Genomic DNA, 18,075 nt, shown 5'->3' on the forward strand with positions numbered 1-18,075 from the left:
TAAATACATTACAAAAAATATACATAAAACATTTGAAAAAAAATGTTAACCAAGCATTTGAATTTTTTTGAATGTGTATAAAGAAAATGTTTCACATGTGCACGAAAAATGTATAACAATGTACACAAAGTGTGTGGAAAAAGTTGACAGTGTATTTAAAAATGTTAATCAATCGTTAGAAAAAAATGAAAAAGTATTTAAGAAAATGTCAATCAAGCATTTTAAAAATGTTAAATGTGTATAAAAAATGTTGACCATGTATTATAAAAAAAATCTTGTATTGTATTAAACAAAGGTTAAACAAGTATTTAAGAAAATGTTAATCAAGCATTTGAAAAATGTTAAATGTATTTAAAAAAATTTGAACATTTATTCAATATATGCTAGGAAAAAAATGTCAATCAAGCATTTGAAAAATGCTAAATGTGTATAGAAAAATTGTTCACCATGTGTTTGAAAAATGTTAACCTTGTATTTGAAAATGTTTAAAAGCGTTTATAGAAAAATTGTCGACCATGTTTTAGAAAAATGTTAATCTTGTATTCGAAATATGTTAATCAACCATTTGGAATGTGTTTAAAAGTGAGTATAGATAAAATGTTGACATGTGGACCATACATTCATAAAATGTTAATACCGTATTAAAAAACATTATTATTGTATTTATAAATTATTAATCAAGCAATTGAAAAATTGTTTAAAATGTTTATAAAAATGTTGACCATTTATAAAAAAATATTAATATTGTATTTAAAAATGTTAATCAAGCATTCGAAAAATGTATAAAAAATGTTGACCATATATTCAAAAATATTAACTCGTATTTGAAAAATATTAAAATTGTATTTGAAAAATGTTGTTGACGTATATGAAAATTTAAGAATGGAAACCAAAAAGAAAGAAAAATAAGAAAACAACAATGTAAACCAAAAAGAAACCAAAGAAAAATAAAATCGAAGAAACAAATGCTAAAAGATGAAAAAGTCAAACAGAAAAGAACATTTAAAACTAAGAAATAAACAAAAAGAACCAAAGAAAGAAGGCAAATGAGTAGGGAAAAAAGGATAAATCCCATGGAATAGACAAAATGGAAAATGAAAGAAAAAGCAAAAAAACAGAGTATAATGACAAAAAAACACAGAGAAAACTGGAGGAGAGATAAGTAAACCAAACAAAAATAAATAAATAAATAATAACCGGGTCTTTATCCTCAAGTAGGTCGCGCATCTTATGTTACCTCCAACCCGATAGTGGCGCACATATAGTGGCTATCGATTTCTTGGGAACTCACTTTTTCTCCCCATTTCTCATGCATGCGCTAATGTGTCGGCCCGTTACTACAGCCGCTTCACGCGAGGTATCCTTTCGTCTTGCATAAAGCGAGATATAGTCAAGAAAACCTTATTCGATGCTCTCTGCGTCAAAGGGTTGAGCAATCACACAAGTGCGCAACTACTTGGGCCGGCCAAAGTCCCACAGTTCGCATCGTTTAGCAGTTCCGTTTTTGCGAAACTCTTCCCACCCGGGTTTTCCGGTTTTCAGAAATGTTTAGAAGTTCCTTATACAGTTTTTATTTTTTCCTTTTCTGTTTCTTTTTCTCTCTTTTCATTTTAAATTTTCGTTTTTCCTGTTTCTGTTTTTTCCTTTTTATTTCTTTCTTTTACGTTATTCTTTGATTTCGTGTTTTGGAAAAATATTGACATTTAAAAAGAATTGTTCACAAATCCATCAAAAAATTTGGAAACTCTGAGAATGTTTCCATTTTAAAATATTTTGTTCATAAAATCCAAAAATATTACCGAATTTCAAAAAATATTCTTATTTTTACAATTTGTTCATAAATCTAAAAAGTGCTGAATTTCAAAAAATGTTATTTTTTCCAAAAATTAAAAATGTTTGGGGATTTCAAAATGTGTTCTAATTTTTCAAAGATAGTTCGCGTTTCAAAAAAATGTTCTTGCATTTCAAAAAATCTTCATGTTTTCTTCAGGTTTTCAAAAAATATTCAAAGTTTCAGAAAAATCACAATTTCAAAAAAAAATCAGAATTTCATAATTTGTTCACGTTTCGAAAACTTCAGAGTTCCAAATTTATTGGTGTTTTCAAAAATCATTTGGAATTTAAAATTTTGTTCTTATTTTTTCAAAATTATCTAGAATTTCCAAATGTGTTCTAATTTTTCAAGAATTTTTAGTGTTCTTTATAAAATGTTCTCATTTTTCAAAAAATCTTCATAGATCATAAGATGTTCACATATTCAAAAGATGTTTGGGTTCTACAAAAATGTTCATGAATTTCAAAGCATGTTCCTGTTTTCTATTTTTGTTTAGAATTTGAAAGTTTTTTCCATAGTAAAAAATTGTTTGAGATTTCAAAATTTATTCAAGTTTTAAAATAATGTGGAGTAAAAAAATGTTTTGACTTGCAAAAATATTTCGTTTACAGAAAGCTTATTGGAACATAAAGCTTATTGGTCAATCAAAGAGCTCAACTATGATTTCAAACTTGTCGGTGAGAAGAGGTTATTTGACATTAGTTCACTTGAGAATGGAGAACCCAAGCCTATGAGAATGCCAAGTTGTTTAAAGAAAAGGTTAAAAGATGGCATGACAAAAGGATACAAAAGTGTGAGTTTAATGTAGGTGATCATTTTTTGCTATACAACTCTCGTTTAAGATTTTTTGCAGGAAAGCTTCTCTCTAAATGGGAAGGTCCTTACATTATCGAGGAGGTCTATCGTTCCGGTGCCATCAAAATTAACAACGCCGAAGGTGGTAAACGATCAAACAATCAAACATTATATCTCAGGTAATCCCATAAATGTTGAGACAAATATAATTAATACCGTAACACCGGAGGAGTGCATAAGGGATACTTTCCAGAATGTTTTAGACTCCGAAAAGGAATAGGTATGTGGTACAGTAAGTAAACCGACTCCAAAACTGTTTTAATGGCAATTTTTCTCCATTTTGGAATATTTAAAAAATTAGGAAAATTAGAAGTAGTCCGAAGAGCGCACGAGGCAACCACAAGGGTGGAGGGCGCGCCCTACCCCCTGGGCGCGCCCCCTGCCTTGTGGCCACCTCGTGTGCCCTCCGGACTCCGTTTTCTTGCACAATACTTCTTTTGGTCGGTAAAAAATCATTATATAATCTCTCGAAGGTTTTGACCACCGTACCACGACAAAATCCTCTCTTCTTGTTTCGAGTTGTTTTTCTGACAGATCTAGATCACCATGACATCTCCGAGCGCCCCCAAGGACAAGTTTTTTGAGAAGGTCGTCAACCCCTACCTTGCGGAGGTGCTGTGACACCCTCAAGCCATTGAGATGCGTGAGGGGGTGTTGCACATCCACGATGTTGAGGGGCCGAAGAAGACCGGAAGCATGGGGACAAGACTCGAAGCAATGGAGCGGCAAGTTTTCAAGTGCCAAGGATGGTGGAACGTGGACTCAACGCCAATCATTTTATGATCCGGAGTTCACCAACAATCACAAGCTGGATGCTAAGGACATTGGGGAGGCCATCTTCAAGCTTCATGAGAAAATCGAGCATCTCCAAGCCCAGATCTATGACCTGCAAAACCAAAACTATGAGTATGAATACAGATTTAAAAGGGTGAGTTTGGCTGCAGATTTGAGGATCCCGGAGACTCGTTCATCTTTCTATGATGGTGAGCCTATGCCTTGGAAGATGGATGACAAGCCTACCACATCAACAACTCCATCATCACCACCTCCGAAGAAAGAGACATAAATACATGGGTATGGCACTCCCCTTGGCAACTGCCAAGCTTGGGGGAGGTGCCCCGGTATCGTATCACCACCACACCTTTACCTTTATCGTTTTTCTTAGTTTGATACTTTTGGTTATATCTTAATCTAGAACAATAAAGTTTTAGTATGATCTAGCTTTGAGTTTTGCTTTATGTTCTCTCTATGTAATCGAGTTCATAAGTTATATATAATAAAGAGTAGTTTTGATGTGAGGGCTTTGCTTTCTTGCTATGATCTTGAGGGAATAAAACAAGAGAAAGAATAAAAAGAAATAAAAAGATCATATATTGATCTTATGGAGAGTAATGACTTCACATATAAAGAGTATGATGAATAAAATTTGTTGAGAGTTGACAAACATAGTTTTGGTCATTGTTGCAATTAATAGGAAGTAATAAAGAAACAGAGGCTTCACATATAAATACACTATATTGGACATCTTTTGTAATTGTGAGCACTCATTAGAATATGACATGCTAAAAAGTTGATGTTGGACAAGGAAGACAACATAATGGGTTATGTTTTCTTATTTCCGAATAGAAGTTATATTGTCATGGATCCTCCAACATGTTGAGCTTGCTTTTCCCTCTTATGATAGCCAAATTCTTTGCACCAAGTAGAGATACTACTTGTGCTTCCAAACATCCCTTAAACCAGTTTTGCCATGAAAGTCCACCATACCTACCTATGGATTGAGTAAGATCCTTCAAGTAAGTTGTCATCAGTGCAAGCAATAAAAATTGCTCTCTAAATATGTATGATCTATTAGTGTGAAGAAAATAAGTTTTATACAAACTTGTTATATGGAAGAAATAAAAGCGACAGACTACATAATAAAGTTCTTTATCACAAGCGGCAATGTAAAGTGATGTTCTTTTGCATTAAGATTTTGTGCATCCAACCATAAAAGCGCATGACAACCTTTGCTTCCCTTTGCAAAGGACTATCTTTTTTACTTTTATCTCCTACCCTTATACAAGAGTCATGGTGATCTTCACCTTTCCTTTTTACACTTTTTATTTTGGCAAGCACTATGTGTTGGAGAGATCAAGATATATATATATATATATATATATATATATATATATATATATATATATATATATATATATCCACTCGGATGTAGGTTATCATAAAGTATTATTGTTGACATTACCTTGAGGTAAAAGGTTAGGAGGTGAAACTATAAGCCACTATCTTTCTTTGTGTCCGACTGAAGCTTTAAACCCGTAAGTATCGCGTGAGTGTTAGCAATTGTGAAAGATTAAATGATAGTTGAGTATGTGGACTTGCTGAAAAGCTCTTATATTGACTCTTTCCGATGTTATGATAAATTGCAATCGCTTCAATGACTGAGATCATAGTTTGTTAGTTTTCAATGAAGTTTATGATTCATACTTTACCTTGTGAATGAATTGTTACTTTAGCATAAGAAATTATATGACAATATATGTTCGTGTTCTAAAGATGATCATGATGCCCTCATTCTCATATTTTATTTTATCGATACCTCTATCTCTAAACATGTGGACATACTTTTCGATTTCGGCTTTCGCTTTAGGACAAGCGAGGTCTAAGCTTGGGGGAGTTGATACGTCCATTTTGCATCATGATTTTATATTAATATTTATTGCATTATGGGCTGTTATTCCACATTATAGTACAATACTCATGCCTTTCTCTCTTATTTTACAAGGTTTTCATGAAGAGGGAGAATGCCGGCAGCTGGAATTCTGGACTGGAAAAGGAGCAAATTTGACAGACCTATTATGTACAACTCCAAAAGTCCTGAAACTTCACGGAGAATTGTTTTGGAATATATAAAAAATATTGGGCAAAAAGCACCCAGGGGACCCACTAGGCAACCACAAGGGTGGGGGGCGGCGCGCCCTACCTCCTGGGCTTGCCCCCTGCCTTGCCGCTAGCCTGGCAGGCCCCCGGTGCCCATATTCTGCTATATGAAGAGTTTTTACCTGGAAAAAATTAGAAGGAAGCTTTCGGGATGAAGCACCGCCGTCTCGAGGCTGAACTTTTGCAAAACCAATCTAGGGCTCCGGCGGAGCTGTTCTGCCGGGGAAACTTCCCTCCCGGAGGGGGAAATCAAAGCCATCGTCATCACCAACGATCCTCTCATCTAGAGGGGGCCAATCTCCATCAACATCTTCACCAGCACCATCTCCTCTCAAACCCTAGTTCATCTCTTGTATCCGATCTTTGTCTCAAAACCTCAGATTGGTACATGTGGGTTGCTAGTAGTGTTGATTACTCCTTGTAGTTGATGCTAGTTGGTTTATTCGGTGGAAGATAATATATTCAGATCCTTAATGATAATTAATAATCCTCTGATTATGAACATGAATATGCTTTGTGAGTAGTTACATTTGTTCCTGAGGACATGGGAGAGGTCTTGTTATAAGTAATCATGTGAATTTGGTATTCGTTCGATATTTTGATGAGATGTATGTTGTCTTTCCTCTAGTTGTGTTATGTGAACGTCGACTACATGACATTTCACCATGATTTGGGCCTAGGCGAAGGCATTGGGAAGTAATAAGTAGATGATGGGTTGCTAGAGTGACAGAAGCTTAAACACTAGTTTACGTGTTGCTTCGTAAGGGGCTGATCTGGATCCATATGTTTCATGTTATGGTTAGATTTATCTTAATTCTTCTTTCGTAGTTGCGGATGCTTGCGAGAGGGGTTAATCATAAGTGGGAGGCTTGTCCAAGGAAGGGCAGCACCCAAGCACCGGTCCACCCACATATCATATTATCAAAGTAATGAACGCGAACCATATGAGCATGATGAAAACTAGCTTGACAGTAATTCCCATGTGTCCTCGGGAGCGCTTTTCTTTATATAAGAGTTCGTACAGGCTTGTACTTTGCTACAAAGAGGATTGGGCCACCTTGCTGCACCTTAGTTACTTTTGTTACTTGTTACTTGTTACGAATTATCTTATCACACAACTATCTGTTACCGAAATTTTCAGTGCTTGCAAAGAATACCTTGCTGAAAACCGCTTGTCATTTCCTTCTGCTCCTTGTTGGGTTTGACACTCTTACTTATTGAAAGGACTATGATAGATCCCCTATACTTGTGGGTCATCATGGGACGCCCGGGACGCTAACAGGGCCAACTACCGTTTCCTGGTCCAACAGCTCACCGGCTTTTTCGACGGTTGCGAGTTCCTCCACGTCACGCGCGCAGAAAATGAAGCCGCTGACACACTAGCCAATATTGGTTAATCCTGGCAGGCCATACCGTCCGGCGTCTCCCTTGAGCACTTGCGCAAGCCTCCATCAAGCCGTCTCCGAATTCTGGGTCCATCTTCGTCCTGGACGACCCTGCAGCGCCGCTCCCCAATCCGGACCGGGGGGCTGCCAGTCCAAGCTTGGGGTCTGCCGTCTCCAACCCATTCCCGGGGGCTGCGGAACCCGGCCCGGAGACTGTTGACCCCGAGGGGGCTGCTAATCCTGGCCCAGGGGCTGCCGCACCCGACCCGGCCACCGTCATCCCCAACACGGGGGCTACCGCCTCCGGCTCGGGGGCTACCGCCCCAGAACCCGTCTTGGTGGCCGTCTTCATCGTGGTATGGGCTCAGCCGATCTTAGCGTTCCTGGAGAATGGAGTGCTCCCCATGGACGACACCGAGGCCCGACAAGTGCAACTCCGGGCGTCCGCCTACATCATCATCAACAACGAGCTCATCAAGCGCAGCGCGACAGTCATGTTCCAGCGCTACGTCGAGCATGACAAGGGCATTGATATCCTCCTCGACATACATCAGGGCGAGTGCGGTCACCACGCCGCCTCCAGGTCCCTGGTGGCCAAGGCTTTTTGCCATGGTTTCTACTGGCCCACGGCCCTCAAAGACGCCAAGTTGCTCATCATGAAGTGCGAGGGATGCCAATGCTTCAGCAAGCGTAGCCACCAGCCGGCTTCAGCCCTATAGACCATCCCGATCACCTGGCCCTTTGCGGTCTGGGGGCTCGACATGGTCGGACCTTTCAAGACCGCCCGGGGTGGCATGACGCACTTGCTGGTGGTGGTCGAAAAGTTCACCAAGTGGATCGAGGCACGACCGATCAAGAAGCTGGACGGGCCAATAGCCGTCCGGTTCGTCAAAGACATCGTGGTGTGCTACGGCGTCCCGCACAACATCATCACGGACAACGGCACCAACTTCACCAAGGGCGCGCTCGCATAGTACTGCTCCGTCTCCGGCATCCGGCTTGACCAGGCCTCTCTGGCCCATCCTCGGTCCAACGGCCAGGTCAAGCGGGCCAACGGCCTCATCCTGTCCGGCATCAAGCCACGGCTCGTCGAGCCCCTCATCCTTCACACGGCAGCTGGCTTGACGAGCTGCCGGCCGTCCTCTGGAGTCTCCGCACAACGCCAAACTAGCCGACTGGGTTCACCCCGTCTTCCTCGTCTATGGAGCAGAAGTCGTCATCCCGACCAACATCGAGTTCGACTCGCCACGAGTCGTAATGTACATAGAAGCCCAAGCCAAGGAAGCCCGTGAAGACGGCATCGACCTGCTCGAAGAAGCACGCCGTTTGGCCCTTAGCCAATCCGCCATCTATCAGCAAGGCCCGGGGCATTGCCACAGCAAGAAGATCAAGCCCCTCACATTCCGCGAGGGAGACCTCGTCCTCCGGCTTGTCCAGAAGCAAGCCGGCCAGCAAAAGTGGCCTTCCCATGGGAGGGCCCCTTCATCGTCAGCAAAGCGATGTGTGACTGCAATGCCTACTACCTCATTGACGCCCGCAAGCCGAACAAATGCAAGAGAGACTCGCCGGAGAAGAGATAAGCCGGCCCTGGAATGCAGAGCTCCTACGCCCGTTTTACAGTTAGCTGTATGCACGTATGTATTACTGCCTTTTGTAATCATATGAAAAACTATGGGACCCCTGAACGACGCTCGGGGGCTGCCTTTTCCTACCAAGTTATTGTATTATACACACTCTTGTAAAATTTTCTCAAACCTCCACCGCCGGGTTGGCTCGCTCAACCCGGGGGCTCGGGGGCTGTCCGGCTTGACCACACCCCGCCGTCCTCCTTAGCACATCCCGGCGTGTTCGGGTTGCCGTGACCCTCCACTTCGCCCTACGCCACAGTCCAGCTTCGATTGTCAGCCAACAAGAACTATGGGCCAAAGCACCTACACGCTGCGAAACACTAAGTTGGGTCTGCCGGATTGTCCAAGCCGGTCTCACCGCGCTAAGGTGTCGCACAACCGGCTGCTCGCCAGCCGACCCAGTGGGTGTTTCGCTCGCGCTCAACGTTCGAAGGGCCTAAGTACCACGCGCTCCTTCCAAGGGCCGAACTCCTTGTCACAGACTGGAACCCAGCTGTTCGACTCACAAGGGGAGGCCGAAAGAGGAGGCAAGCGAGAAAACGGCTTAGAGAACAAAGAGCAAAGGCATAAACATTCACAAAAATAATTACATTACGATAAAATGGGCCCAGGCCAAAAGTTCATTACATTCACCAACACCCCAGTGGGTGGGTGGACCTGCTACTTAACGGAAATGCTAAAAAGATAAACAGGACGGCTTGGGCTTCAGACGGCTCCCGCGTCGGGTTGCGCAGCCGCCGGCTCCTCCTCGGTGGCCTCCGGGTCCATCAAGATGCCGGTGTCGTCCAACCCGGCGTCCTCGTCAGCGTAAGGACCTGACTCCTCGGAGCTGCCCTGCGGGTCGTCCAGTAGCAGGCCGAACTCATCCGGAGGCACCACCCTGCCATCGTCGGCCCGTTCCAACTGGAACTCGTTGTGCAGCGTGAACCCGGCTATGTAGCTAGCCCTGGCAGTGATCCGGCCCGCCTCCGCCTGCAGCTAGTGCTCCACGCCGGCTCTTTGGCCCATCAGCTGGTCCAGCGCCAAGTCCGGGTACCAGGACATGACGAACCTTAGCGCCATCTTGGCACCGGCACGAGCGGCAGAGACGCGCCGGCCCGGCCTCCTACAACCGGGCCAGCCGCGTGAAGCTGTTGGGCGCAACAGCACCGGGCCAGAGGGTCGTCGTCATCCCCATGCCGGGGGCAGAGACCCGTGCCATCTGCTCGCCCAAGACCTGCAGGCGAGCCTCGGCAGCGTTCATGATCTCCGAGAAGGTCCAGGCGACATTCGGGTCAAGCCCGGCGCCCACAACCCCCTAAGGCGACCGCTGAAAGCGGACGGCCTCCTTCGTCGTCTTCTGCGTCTCTAGGAAGTGCCCTGTCAAGAAGAAGAGCAAGACAGTCAACAACAAAAAAGAAAAGCCAGCTTCATAGCCCGGCAAAGTCAAAAAAGAAGCACTTACTGGTGAAGGCCTCGTTCAAGTGTTACGCTTCAAGCAACATAACATGCCGGTCCAGGTTGCGGGCACGGTCGCGCGCCTCAAGCGCCTTCTCTAGCTCGGCGCCCCTGTCGACGGCCACCTTCAGCTCGGCGTCTTTGGCGGCAGTCACCTTCCCATGCTCCGCCTTGAGGGGGAGGAGTTCCGCTTGATGGGCCTCCACCGCCGTGGCCGCTGCCGCCTTCAGGCGCTCCACCTCGGTTTGGAGCTGACCCTGGCCGGCTTTGGCAAGCGCCTGCTGGGCCTTCGTCCCCTTGGCTGCCTCCGTCATCACGCGCTCCACTTCGGCCTGGAGCCGGCTCTTGTCACCGGCCAGCTGCTCATACAGCCGGCCGGCTTCAACGAGCGCCCGCTGGGACTCTGCCGCCATCGCCTTCAGCTCCCCAACCTCGACCCGGAGCCGGCCGGCGTAGGCAATGGCCAGGTCGCGCTGATGGCTGGCTCGGACCAGCTGGTTTGCCAAGACGGCACCTTGGGTGCGGCAGCTGCATAGCAAAGATTCAGAGCCAAGACAAAGTTAGAAAATACTTTAAGATTCGACCCAACTACTATGTAGTTGGCCGGAATCTCGGGGGCTACACCTAGTGGGTGCGCTAGCGCGCCCACTAAGAGCAGGCAAAAACTCACCTTTGGCAAGGCGGAGCGCCTCCTCCCTGGCGGCGAGCCGCGCCGTGAGCTGCTGGTGCTTGTCCAAGAGCCGGTTGTAGACGCTGACCCGGTAAGCATCCAGTTGCTGCATGAGAACAAGAATCAGCACAAGACAAAGCATTTGAAGATTCGACCCAACTACTACGTAGTTGTCCTGAATCTCGGGGGTTATACCCAGTGGGTGCGCTAGCGCGCCCCCACTGACTAGCTGCAAGAAAGAAAACAGAGGAAGGAAAGCTTACCAACACGACGCGCTCCAGCTCCTGTGGCCGCTCCGCTTTGGCCTGAGCAAAGGCATGCACCCGCTCCGCGCGCCCGCGGAGACGCTGGCTCACGGCGGCCATGGCGGCCTCATCCTGCGTCATGGGCCCAAAGACGGGCTGGCTGGGCCCGGCCCAGACCTACTGTGACCCGGCGGTGAGACATCCTCCTGGCGCCGCTGGCGGTTGCTTGACCACCAGGGCATGCTCGTCGCTCGCCGTCTCCTCTGCGGCAGGCCGGTGTCACCCGCGGCACCACGTCCGCCGTCGCCCGCGTCGCCCCATCCGACGTCGCTTGTGGCGCCCCATCCGTCGTCGCCTGCGGCGTCTCCTCCGAGGCGGCCCCGCCTCGTCAACCCTCCACCTCCAACCGCTCGATCTCGTCTGTCCGCGGCGGGGTGTCATCTCTGATCACCACGACCTCCCGGTCGTCCACCACCATCTCCGCCCGGCTACCCGGGCCGCGCTCCTCCTCCGTCGGCGGCACGAAAACCGTCCTCGCCGGCTCCATGCCCGACGGCATCTCCTGCCACGCCGGCTCCCCGATGGCCCGCTCCCTCGCCGCCTTGGCCCTGGCCCAATCCTGGGCTGACGCCGCCTCCATCTCCTCCACGACCCTGTTCGGTCCCGCCAGGCCAGGCCCTCGGTGTCGTCCGGGTTCAGGCCGAGGTCCCTGTCGGGCACCTCCTCATCCTGGTCAATGGCGTTGGACCGGGTCCTCCGGAACGCAAAGCCGCCCCCAGACGCGGCATCCGTCGGTGCCAGCGCCAGCTGTCGGTGTCAAAACCGGCGGATCTCGGGTAGGGGGTCCCGAACTGTGCGTCTAAGGTCGATGGTAACAGGAGACAGGGGACACGATGTTTACCCAGGTTCAGGCCCTCTCTATGGAGGTAATACCCTACTTCCTGCTTGATTGATCTTGATGAATATGAGTATTACAAGAGGTGATCTACCACGAGATCATAATGGCTAAAACCCTAAAAGTCAAGCATGTATGATTCTGATTATAATTGCCCCTACGGACTAAACCCTCCGGTTTATATAGACACCGGAGGGTACTAGGGTTGTACAAAGTCGGTTACAGAGAAAGGAATCTTCATATCCAAACGCCAAGCTTGCCATCCACGCCAAGGAGAGTACCACCTGGACACGGGAGAGAGTCTTCTATCTTGTATCTTCACGGCCCATCTGTCCGGCCCACGTTACATAGTCCGGACGTCCGAGGACCCCTTAATCCAGGACTCCCTCAGTAGCCCCTGAACCAGGCTTCAATGATGATGTGTCCGATGCGCAGATTGTCTTCGGCATTGCAAGGCGGGTTCCTTCTCTAAATACTCCAAAACAGCCTTCGAACACAGGAAACGTGTCCGGCTCTGCAAAACAAATACCACACACAACCGCAGAGAGTATAATATTTCACGTGTCCAATCTGCTGACAACTCGTCACCACCCGGTTATTATTTCGAACCGTTTATAGCCTGTCGCTCCACGCTTCAAGACGCGGTTTCCATTGGCACGTCTTGTCGCAGTAGAGATCGTGTCCCTTTATTACGGGATTCTCATCAATACGGGCGTGGGTAATCCAACCGTGTTGTCTGCACGGCCCTTGGGAATAGGCGAGTTTTAAGGCGAGTGGGGAGGCGCTTGATATTCACTGCCTTTATAAAGGGGCACAGACCCGTCTTTCTCCTCTACGCCAACCCTTTCCTCAACCTTTCCAACCTCGAGTTCCAGCACCCAAGGTTCAATTTAATTGCTCCGAGCCTCCCAGTCATGTCCGGACCCAACCCTTAAGGCCGGTGGGTGGCCTCCTCTGTCACAGAGGAGGATATCCCGAAGCTCCGGGCGGCAAGATACCTGACCGCGGAAATCCCCCACAGGCTCCCTGCTAAAGGGCAGGTTATTCCTACTTCCAGATCCGGCGAGAGGGTCGTATTCATCTCCAACTTCCTTCGAGGGCTAGGGTTCGCTCTCCATCCCTTCGTTCGCAGACTCATGTTCTATTATGGGCTAGATTTTCACGATCTAGCTCCGGACTCCTTTCTTCACATCTCGGCATTCATCGTCATGTGCGAGGCCTTTCTCCGTATTCCCCCACACTTCGGCTTGTGGCTCAAGACCTTTAATGTGAAGCCGAAGGTAGTCGATGGGAAACTAGCGGAGTGCGGTAGTGCTACGGTGAGCAAACTCACCAATACTCCTTGGCCAAAAGGCTCCTTCATAGAAACTTCCAACCTATGGCAGCGGGAGTGGTTTTACATCACTGAACCCCGTGGTACCAAGTGGGCAGCTACACCTGCGTTCCGATCTGGCCCTCCATTACGGCTTGCATCGTGGATTTATAAGGGGCTGGACTGGGGATCAATTGACGAAGTGCAGACGCTACAAAGCCGCATCCGGAGCCTCATTGAAAAGGACACCGGCCTCATCAACGTAATCCAAGTAATGCTAGTCCGCCGGGTCCTACCGTGCCAGCGACGGCCTCTTCGCACGTGTGAATTCAATCCGGAAGGACCACGAACCCTTCAACACTTCTTCGGCATGACTCACAGAGGAATGTGGAATTTATTCTTTGGGACACGAAAACAGTGGCCGGATACCATCAAGGATATCGGCCTCGACTGCAACCATCCGGATACCTCGGTAAGCACTCGACTCCTTAACACAACTTAGTTAAATATCCCGTAACAATATACTGAGAAAATCATCTTCGACCAGGGCTGGATAAAGAAGGCGGAAAGAATTTGGTGTTCAGTCCCTCTTCCCGAAGACTCAGCTGATCCTGTGTTAACAAGGATGCTGGCTCCGGCGCCATATCAAGTGCCGGCGAAAGAGGACAAGGAGGAGAGCAAGAAAGCCAAAGGTGGCCTCCATTCTAAAGGTACACTAGACACTATGTCAGGGGAGATTGGAACTCCCTCTTCCGAAGACAAAAGAGAAGGGGAAACTGACATCCCTCCTCCCACTACAAAAAAATACAGTTCCGTGATGATACGTGTTTGTCACAGTAGGTCACGTTTTCTGTCATGCATGTACATCCATGACAATTTTATGACAGAATCAAGATAGTCATACTTGTGCTGTCGTAGAAGTGTTCCATGACATTACCAAAATTATCATCACGGAAGTGTCCACTTCCATGACAATAAATCACGCATCACAGAAGTGCTTTCGTCAAGGGTGACCGACACGTGGCATCCACCGTAATGGAACGCCGTTAAGCTATCGGGTCCGGTTTTGGATCCGATAACCCGTTAACAGCCTGGACCAATGGGGATTTTCCACGTGTAAAATTCTGATTGGCTGACGAAAACACATGTCAGCTCCGCGTTGGCACAGGTGTCACTCATCCAATGGGCCAGATGCGCCTATGATATGTTGACACGTGGACCGGCCCAAAAGTGGTCCATAAAGTTTAAATGGGCCGGCCCAACTAAAGGCCCGCAAGATTTTGCGGACCATAATGGGCCGGCCCAGCTAAAGGCCCACGAGATTTTGCGGACCATAATGGGTTGGCCCAGCTACAGGCCCACAAGATTTTGCGGGCCATAATGGGCCGGCCCAGGTAAAAGCCCACAAGATTTTTGCGGGCCATAATGGGCCGGCCCAGGTGAAGGCCCACAAGATTTTTGTGGACCATAATGGGCCGGCCCAGCTAAAGGCCCACGAGATTTTGCCGACATTAATGGGCCTGCCTAGCTGTAGGCCCACAAGATTTTGAGGACCCTAGTAGGCCGGCCCATTAACTGGCTGCCATGTTTTGGGCCAAATGCCGGCCCATATTTGATCCGGTCCATTAATGGCCTGCCATGTTCCGGGCCTAACAATGGCCCATATGAGATCCGGCCTGTTAAAAGCCTACCACGTTCTGTGCCAAATTACGGCCCAGATCAGGTCCGGCCCTTTAAGAGGCTTTGGGCTAAATTATGGCCCATATCAGATTCGGCCCGTCAACTGGACGCTATGCTTTTGGGCCCAATTGCTAAAGGCCCATTTAGTAATTCGGCCTGATATTAGTTTCGGCCTGTTAAGGGCCCGTTTAACATTTCAGCCCTATATTAATTTCGGCCTGTTAAAAGCCCTTCATATAGTTGGGCCTAACTACGGCCCGGTTTGCATCCGGCCTGCTCGCAGCCGATAATCTGATTGGGCCAAACAAGGACCAAGACAATTTTGGCCTGTTAAAAGCCCGTGATTTGATTGGCACAATCATGGGTCGGGGTCTGTCTCGGGCTTCTGCCGGCCCGTGAGCTGTTCGACACGTTTCAGGCCCAACCTACTTCTCAGCCTCCTAAAAGCCCATTGAGTTTTCATGCGAAAAGAGGGCCGGCGGTTTACTCGGCCTATTAAAGGCCCGACTCTACTAGTGGGCCAGTTTACATTTAGGCCTTCTAACAGACCAAGATGACGGGGCCCATGATGCAGATCATACATCGTGATTGCATGACGGCCCGATTATGTACCGTAATTTTATGGTTTGGCCGGTTTACTGCGAAGACAGGATATATATACAGTAAAATAACTGCAGCATCGTGAATAAGAAAAAACCTAGACTATACAATAAAGAAATTACGGCATATTATATCCACTGGGCATCAAAGTTCGCCACTATGATAATAAAGCACAAGCAGACAGCAGATTACATACACGGGGCATCAAAGATCGCCACCGGTGCAACTAAACACGCCGACAAAATAATATACAAAACTGACAACACTTCAATAGAATTCAAGAAAGGTTAGCCCTGCCGGGGAGCTGCAGCGCAAGCTGATGAGACTGCGCTTGTTTAACACTTATATCCTCCTCACTCTTAAAGATAAACAAGCAGACAGATGATAGGTTTTGCACATAAAAGTATCAGTGCTGGCAATTCATCACATTTCTTACTGACGAATAAAGTGACATAGTTTAAAATTGCATTAACACAATATGGTATTGTTCAGGTCAAGACATGGCAGGAAATGACATTGTGAAGGAGTTGGCAGCTTCACGACACCACTCGATTACAGATCAAGAACTCATAAGTATCAATGGTTAGTGTGCTGTCAATTTATCCCATTTCAGATTGGCAAATAAAGAGACGGTTTAAATAATAGTAGAATGATATGACATTGTTCATAGTTAAGACATTGCAGAATATGACATTGTGCTGTAGTGGGTAGGTTCACCACACCACTGGATTACGGATCAAGAACAGAAGCATACATGCAGTGCAAAAGAAGATCACTTGTTCTGTATAGTTTAATTTACATGGTATGAAGAAGTAACTTGGGTGTACATGAAAGTGCGTTATATCGACTAGAGGGGGGTGAATAGGCGATTTTTATGAATTCTTCACTGAGGAATTTGCTAGTGAGGAAATTCCTTAGCGAAGAACTACTTGCAGCAGAATAAGTACTCAAAAGTAAACATAACATAACACAAGCATGGTCATCATGATGAAATGAAGACAAGCATAGAGTACAGAAAGCGTAATCACAAGATAACACAGGATGAGGACAAACAAACTGAAGAAATTGAACTGAGGAAATTTAGAAAGTCAAAGTCAAAGTCTTCAAACACAGATATGACAAGCACACAACACAGTAATGAGGAAATGAAAGAGTTGAGGAAATAGAACCAGTTGGCTTGGTGAAGAAAATGATTTGGTAGACCAGTTCCAACTGCTGTCTCAGTTGTACATCTGGTTGGAGCGGCTAGGTATTTAAACCTGAGGACACACAGTCCCGGACACACAGTCCTCACCGTATTCTCCTTGAGCTAAGGTCACACAGACCTCGCCCAATCACTCGTGGTAAGTCTTCAGGTGACTTCCGAACCTTCACAAACTCGGTCACTCGGCGATCCACAATTCCTCTTGGATGCTCTAGACCATGACGCCTAACCGTCTGGAAGAAGCACAGTCTTCAAAGGTAACAAGCGTCGGATCCATGCAGGATAAATCTCTTCGGTGATGCTCAATCACTTTGGGTTTGTAGGTGTTTGGGTTTTCCTCACTCGATGATTTTCGCTCAAAGTCCTCGGAGGATGGGATGCTCTTAAATGACAAGTGTCAGTTTCTCTCGGAGCAGCCAACCAGCTAGTGGTTGTAGGGGGCGGCTATTTATAGCCTAGGGAGCAGCCCGACATGATAAGACATAAATGCCCTTCAATGATATGACCGTTAGGTGGATAAGATATTTTGGGACAGCTGGCGCGTAGCACAGCAACGGTCGGAAATTTGAGGTTCAAATTCCTCAGGGCTATCATGTTCCTCACTGTGTAGGCAATTCGCACTGGTGAATTCCTAACTCCTTAGTCAGAACAAATTCCTCAGAGACCAGAAGAACTTCGTCTCTGTTGCTGAAGAATATGACTGAACTGTATGAGATTTCCAATGGCTTCACTCGAAGGGATTAGTAGGTGTAGGATTTTGAGTTGAGCATCACATGGAAAATTTTCCTTAGTATTTCCTTGACCCCCTTTGACAGTATGGTGTTTCCTCAAGAAATAGAAAATGAAACTACGAAAACAAAAGTCTTCACGCTTCATGTTCCTCGAATGAATGCCAAGTCTCCACGGTCACACCAATTTCTTCACTTTCAAAGTCTTCAGAATTCCAAAGTCTTCAGTCGAAGAACTTCATTTTTAGGGGTCGACTTTCTCTGTAAATATCAAACTCCTCATAGACTTATAGACCTGTGTGCACTCACAAACGCATCAGTCCCTTAACCTATAAGTCTTCAATACACCAAAATCACTAAGGGGCACTAGATGCATTTACAATCTCCCCCTTTTTGGTGATTGATGACAATATAGGTTAAGTTTTCAACGGGGATAAACATATGAAGTGTAAATACTGATATTGAGGAATTTGATTGCAAGATATAGACGAACTCCCCCTGAAGATGTGCATAGTGAGGAATTTGCTTTTGAAGCAATGCACACTTGAAGAGTTGAATCATGGAGATCTCCCCCTATATCTTGTAATTCATACACGCATTTGACATATAATATGAAGAATTTGAAATGCATGATGAAATATGGTGACTGATGTAATTCAGCATGC

The sequence above is a fragment of the Triticum aestivum genome, chromosome 4D (assembly GCF_018294505.1).
Source record: "Triticum aestivum cultivar Chinese Spring chromosome 4D, IWGSC CS RefSeq v2.1, whole genome shotgun sequence".
In the NCBI taxonomy this organism is placed as follows: Eukaryota; Viridiplantae; Streptophyta; class Magnoliopsida; order Poales; family Poaceae; genus Triticum; species Triticum aestivum.